We start from the raw sequence: 7,775 nt of genomic DNA on the forward strand, positions 1-7,775 counted from the left end.
GCACCTTTTTAATGTATTGCATCCTCCTTTATCTTTGTTTATTTGCATTTGCTATATGTCTTGACCAGCATCTTATGGTTCCTCATCAGATATTGATCATGAAGATTGGTATATTAGTATATTGGCATATTTATGCCAATTTGTGCTGCAATTTGTGGCTCATTAGGTCTAAAACAGCTTAATTTGCTGTGAATATTATGCACAGGCTTTTTAAATAGGAACAGGTGAGATGTAATACAATAGAAGCCACTTAACTGTATTGAACTATCCATGGTACATTAAAGGTAAAAGACAGACATTTCCTCACAGAATAAGATATACAGGATAAATAGCCTGCCCTGAGGATTTGTGAGTAGAATCATTCAAACAAATCCATTTCCAGCTTATGTTTCCAGCTTATAACCTCTGTTAGTTGACTGCAGTTTTTGCTCATCCATAAACTGTTGTTATGATTTTTTTTATGATCAGATTCATCCTTTAATAACTTGTAGCATGGAAAGAGCATAGAAAAGGACAGATTTGTTTTTTCAATTACCGGTAAATAAGTTTTCTATTAAAATTAAATGAGTCTCAATTTGAAAAAAAAAGTTAAATAGCGTGATTTGTATACTTTGTACACTAATTATATGAATCGTAAAGTAAATGTTGACGGTATTGAAACTATTCAAGCATAGTAGGAACTGTGTTTTTTTATACAGTACAAATTTAAAGATAATTATTATGAACCTAAATTGATTTTCTTTTCTTCCAGGTCTATTGTCTGTAACTTCAATGTCTGTGACTAAAGACTCAAAGAGTACCTTGAGCATCAATAATACAAGTTACTCAATTAAAGACTACACTAATTCTTCTACTGCCTCAACTATTTATCCTACTGCTTCTTCTGCCTCAACTATTCATCCTACTGCTTCTTCTGTCTCAACTATTCATCCTACTGCTTCTTCTGCCTCAACTATTCATCCTACTGCTTCTTCTTTCTCAACTATTCATCCTACTGCTTCTTCTGCCTCAACTATTCATCCCACTGCTTCTTCTGTCTCAACCATTCCTTCTACTGCTTCTACTGCCTCAACTATTCCTTATACTGCTTCTACTGCCTCAACTATTCCTTCTACTGCTTCTACTGCCTCAACTATTCCTTCTACTGCCTCAACTATTCCTTCTACTGCTTCTACTGCCTCAACTATTCCTTCTACTGCTTCTACTGACTCAACTATTCCTTCTACTGCTTCTACTGCCTCAACTATTCATTCTACTGCTTCTTCTGCTCCAAATCTACCAACAATTGGAGTCTCAGTAATTATTATTTTGGCTCTTTCCATCTATTTGTCATTCTAATAATGGTGTTTAAAAATACATGAACAGAAGAAGAGCATTAACAACATATACTCTGCATTAAAGCTTCATTTCCGATTAGGGGGAAGAAAATCACCCCAGCCACCATTCCCCATGTTTCACAATGCTCCGTTGTTTGTCTCAAACCCCAGGAGAAAAAAACAGGACTGTGTAATGCGTTGGAGGAGGGTGTTGCCGCTTGCAGCTCACACTCTTTTCAGGGTACAGTTTAGAATGGTGAATAATAATTATATATTGCTAACCTAGGGTAAAGCTTTACGCAATAGCAGACTTTCAGGCTGTGTGTAGGTATGTAAGAGCAGCTTTTGCTAAAAATCAACTTTTCAGGAACTCAGCACAAACACAAGGAAGCCGCATGTAGATCTCAATTTTTAGAAACAGGATAATTGAAAATCCTAGATGACAGATTTCACCAATCTCGAAACCCGCATGCCCTTCATGCAACCATTAATATCTTTTCTTAAAAAAAATTCAGACGCAAAAAAATATATTTGAGTAAGTAATTATTTCACTTAGGAACAGCATCATTTATAACATGAGGAGATAACAGTTAATGCTGAAATCTAATATCAGCCTAAAATAAAGACACAATGACAATGAGTGTGTGGACATGTAGATCCACTGAAATATACCACATTTTATATTTTTAAAGGTACACAAGAATGGATTTCAACTTAAATAAAATATTTATGTTTGCTTTACACATTATTATTTAGTGGGAAGTACAATCTTGAAACCATGTCATGCTGCTTCCAAATAAAAATTATATTTTATGATCACATATATTAGAATACTTTTCTTTTACTTGATTTCAGTGTAACCTACTTTTTGGTCTCTTCATTTATTTATAAAATGTCCTTCCTTCTATATATATATATATATATATATATATATCTTAGAAATGTAATTTAAAAATGAATCAAATATTCAAGAGCAGCTATTATGATATAATGAATAAATCACATGCATTAAACTCTGCTTTTGCTTGTTTAATTTTTTAGACTTCCTGGGGTTTTGTTTTCATAGTCTTGGCGAACGTGTGTTTACTTGGCCTGTCTAGCAAACTGTTTTCTTGAGATCCAGCATTATCATGAATCTCTCTTTTTCATTTTGTGTATTCAAATAATGTTCTTTGCATGGAAATTCAATTGGGATAGAATATAACAGAGAACTGAGCTCTATTGTGTATTATTAGAAGTGGGGGTTGCCGTGTGGGCTGATGTCATTGGGATCTTTGCTCTCCTTGAATTTGCAAAAATGAAACGGTGGCACACAAACAACACTCTGTCTCTTACAACAACAATATAAAGATAGATAGATAGATAGATAGATAGATAGATACTGTATAAATACATATTGAACAAATGAAGCTATTACCTTAAGCTGTGCACACAAAAGTTTAGAAAGGTCAACCTCATATTGAATCATATTGTCCAATCAGTGTGATATGTGTCTACTGTTCATGCAAAGTGCAAATATAATGTGATTGTATTGGGTTTAACCAGCTATAATTGAAAACCTAGACAGTCAATGACATTCATTATGGTGCATATGGAAACTGGTACTAACATTTGGAGAGAAGAACATGCTCTACAATGTGATCTAATACAAATTAAATTACGCACTGAATAAATTAGTATCCATTGAATTAAAGATGACTAGACATTTATTACAATATTTGCAACATTTCTGTCCCTCTTAGCCTCTTGTAAAGCAAAAAAACAGCAGTATGAGCACATGCAAGCAACCAGGTTTTTAAATGCAATCCAAGCACTCAAAATTTGTGACATGACCATAGCTATTTAGATATAATCTTATACATGCATTTTTTCAGAATCTATTATTAAAACAATATTTTATTAATTTTGTTCAACCAGATTATATGAAATCCTAGGGATTTTTTATTATGAAAAGCTAAATATAAGGTTAATATGTCTTAGTGTGATACCGCTCCTCTTCAACAGTTAATAGTTTATAGAGATTTGATCTTAAATAAGATTTTGTAATGGATATAAATTATTAAATTGACTAAATTGTCAACTGACAAACTTTTGGGCAGAGATTAAACAGATGATCCTATCGGTACTTCAAATAGCTGTACCATTAGAACCTAAATTTTTCCTCCTGCCCTTGGGGGCGCCCACGGCGACTCAACACCAGAATAAGCTGATTAGATACATCATGTCGGCAGCTACCTGCCAAATCGCAGCAGACTGGTGGCAGCATTCTCCACCATCGCTCCAGGCTATTATTAATAGAGTTTGGCAGGTTCAACGGTTGGAGTATATGACCAGCATCATTAACAGGTCCTCTAGATCGTTCACTAAGGTATGGGACCCATGGCTCTCGCATTTTCAGGCTTATCCCCCTTTCATGTGACCTCATACCTCTTTAGCCCGTCCTCTTTCTACTACTTTTTCCTCTCTCCTTCTTCACTCCCCCTCCCTACTAAATGCTAGTCTCTTTTCCTTACTCACTGCTCCGTTTTTCTTTCTTTCACAACATTTTTTTTTTCTCTTTCACTTCCTCTTTAAAAAAAAACAAAAAACTTTTTCTGGTCAATCTCAAACTCATTAAACTTGATACCTTTGCACTGTTTATACACGATGGGACGCTGGACGTATCTCATGTTCTCTCTTGTTGTAAACCCCTGTTTACTTTTTTTTGTCTTTTTTATGCATGGTTTGTACTATTGTTTGACCTTACAAAAATAAAATAAAAAAATAGAAAAAATTGACTCAATTGTCAATTATTTGGTCTAGATACCTATTTACCTTTAATGGAGGACATACTTTTTTAGATACAATGTAAAATTACAGTTATAGTATATAGATATGTCCTGCAAGGGGTCATTGGAGGTGTTTTGAAATATGTATTTAATTCATCAAATTACCCCTATTTTCTACATTTCTAACTTGTCATTGTTTTATGTGTCAGCATCTTTGTGTCACTGTTATTGGTGTCCGCATTTTTGTCTTAGGTAATTTGTACCCACCCCATCTAACAACCCATTATGAGGTTTTTTGTCAAGACCACTACATTCTTTATTAAAATACAGAGACAACAATGGGGAAAAGGCACCTTTAGTGGTCTTTATAAATATACATTTATCTTATTGATAACTTTGTATCAGTACCAAATTTTAGCTGGCTAATGCATGACAGCTCACCTACCTAGCAAAGATTCCCAATAATTCTGGTGAGTCCCTAACCTCACATTAAGCTACCAGAAAAGTCTTAAGCACAGTTAAATGCTTACTTACCCTGCATCTTCATAGTGAAATAAGATTAGGTTTATAAGTGTCACGACTAGTATAGCGTACCTGCTATCGTTGGCACTACTCGGAGGAAGGTACGGAGTCTAACGTGCACCTGGTGTTCACCAGGGACCCCCGCAAGGAGGTATGGGCTTAGCTGCAGGAAACACGCAGGTCGCGGTCCTTCCACGAGTCAGATAGCGAAGTACGAGAGGAATGTCAGACAGGCCGGGTCGGCAACGGTGCGGGCAATGCAGGTACACAAGGAGAATCCGAAGGGGTAGTGAGTCAAGCCGGGTCGATAACGTTCTGACAGCGAGGTACAAAAGGGAGATCCAAAAGGGTAGTTAAGGCAATCCGGGTCACAATGGTCACAGGCAAACGGCAATAAACTGGAGGAAGGAAAAGATCAAGAAACAGATAATCACAGGAACACTGGAACGCTGGAGGACAGGAAAGGACCTGAAACTCTGGCACAGGAGGTGGGGTCAGAGAGGCTTAAATAGTGCTGCTAGCCAATGCCCTCAGCACTAGTAGTGCTGTCATACTCCAGCGCCGTAGCGCTATCTTCATGCAGCGTCCTGTTGCCTAGCAACGGGAACGCTTTCAAGTCTGTAGCTGGCCGGCCAGGCGGAAGGGAAAGTGACGCGTCTGGTTGCTAGGCAACCAGACGTGCTATGCAGACGGGCGGGCGGCCGCCGAGCGGCGCCTGACAGTATGCCCTCCTCCTTCTCCCCTTGTTTGAAGGAATCTCTTGAGTAACTGAGGAGCATGAAGGTCCGGTTTATCCACCCAAGATCTTTCTTCCGGACCAAATCCCTTCCAGTGCACAAGGAACTGTTGTCGCCCATAGCGAATACGGACATCCAGAATCTGGCTTATCTCAAACTCTGTTCCAGAGGAGGTTTGAACTGGAGGAGGTCGAGATGGAGGTACAAAGAACCTGTTAATCACCAATGGCCGGAGTAGTGAAACATGAAAAGTATTATGGCATCGTAAAGAAGCAGGTAGCTTTAGCTTTACACACACAGGATTAATAACTTGTGAGATGATGTAAGGACCAATAAAACGTGGAGCCATTTTCATAGATGGTACTTTGAGTTTTAAATCTTTAGTGGAAAGCCATACTTGATCCCCTACCTTCAATAGAGGAGTAGCTCTTCGGTGGCGATCTGCAAAGGTCTTATGGTGCTGTGATGCTTTTTGCAGAGCTGCTTTGGTTGTGGCCCAAATGAGAGAGAATTCTCGATAGAGTGAGTCCACCGCCGGAACTGAGGAGGAAGAATTTGGAAACGGATCTGGGATAATAGGATGCATTCCATTCACAATAAAGAATGGAGAAAACCCGGTAGATTCATGGACATGGTGATTGTGTGAGAGTTCTGTCCAGGGAAGGAATTGTGACCATCTGCTTTGATTATCAGCGGTAAAGCAACAAAGAAAAGTATCTAAATCCTGGTTGATCCGCTCGGTCTGACCATTGGTCTGGGGGTGATATCCCGATGAGAATTTTAACTCTGTACCCAGTTTTTTACAGAAGGCCCTCCAGAATCAGGAGATGAATTGCACTCCCCTGTCAGAGATAATTTCCTTAGGGCAACCATGAAGTCTGAAGATCTCCTTGATAAATGTGTCGGCTAAGTGACTGGCCGAAGGTAGACCTGAAAGAGGAATGAAGTGCACCATTTTAGAAAATCGGTCAATGACAACCCAGATGGTATTAAATCCAGAACTGCAGGGAAGGTCAGTAATAAAATCCATGGCTATACTCTCCCAGGGAGCATCAGGCATAGGCAGGGGTTGGAGCAAACCAGCAGGAACCTTCCTGGAAGTTTTGTGTTGGGCACAAATGGTACATGCTGCAATAAAGTCCCGTATATCAACACGTATGGTAGGCCACCAGAAACGACGACAGAGAAGGAATGTGGTCTTCTTTATGCCAGCGTGACCCGCGATACAGGACGAATGGGCCCAACGCAATACCTTGAGACGTAATTGTGGTTCCACAAATGATCGTCCTGTGAGCGGAGCATCCTTCACCGTATTGGTAAAAGCAACGATGTTAGAAGGGTCAATAATGCAATGAGGAATCGATGGATTCAGGCGGTCTGTATCATCAAACGAACGAGATAGAGCGTCTGCCCGGCCATTTTTAGCACCTGGACAGAAGGTAAGAATCATATTGAAGCGGGCAAAGAATGATGCCCAGCGGGCCTGCCGAGGATTCAAACAGCGAGCTTCACGAATGAATGTCAAATTTCGGTGATCTGTAAAGATGGTAACCGGAAATAAGGCTCCCTCTAATAAGTGTCGCCATTCCTCCAAAGCTGCTTTAATAGCGAGAAGCTCCTTGTCTCCGATTCCATAATTAATCTCGTTGGGAAGAAATCGTCTGGAGAAGAACCGGCATGGAAAATGGGTACCCGAAGGTGTCTTTTTGAATAACACGGCTCCAATGCCTATTGAAGAGGCGTCTACTTCCACAAAGAAAGGTCGCTGTTGATCCGGCTGAGAGAGAACAGAGGCCGAGGAAAAGGCTTTCTTCAGAGTAGTAAAGGCAGAAACAGCTTCTGGAGACCATATTTTAGGATTGGCAGATCTCCTAATTAATGCTGTAATTGGAGCAATAATGGAAGAGAAGTCTTGGATGAACTGTTGATAATAATTGGCGAATCCAATGAATCTTTGGATACTTTTAAGACCCTGCGGTTGAGGCCAATTCAAGATGGACGACACCTTGGTGGGATCCATCTGTAACCCAGAGCCAGACACAATAAACCCAAGGAAGGACACTTGGAGAACTTCAAAAACACATTTTTCCAATTTGCAATAGAGATGATATTTGCGCAGTCTTCGTAAGACCTCCCTCACTTGTTCTTGATGAGAACTCAAGTCTTTAGAAAACACTAGAATGTCGTCTAGATAAACGACTACGGAGGTATACAACAGGTCTTGAAAGATGTCATTAACGAAACTCTGGAAGATGGCAGGGGCATTGCAAAGACCGAAGGGCATTACCAGGTATTCAAAATGACCATCCCTCGTATTGAAGGCGGTCTTCCACTCGTCACCCTTCTTTATACGAATGAGGTTGTAGGCCCCTCGTAGGTCTAATTTAGTAAACACTTGAGCCCCGCTGATCCTGTCAAATAGATCAGAGATA

The sequence above is a fragment of the Mixophyes fleayi genome, chromosome 11 (assembly GCF_038048845.1).
Source record: "Mixophyes fleayi isolate aMixFle1 chromosome 11, aMixFle1.hap1, whole genome shotgun sequence".
NCBI lineage: Eukaryota > Metazoa > Chordata > Amphibia > Anura > Limnodynastidae > Mixophyes > Mixophyes fleayi.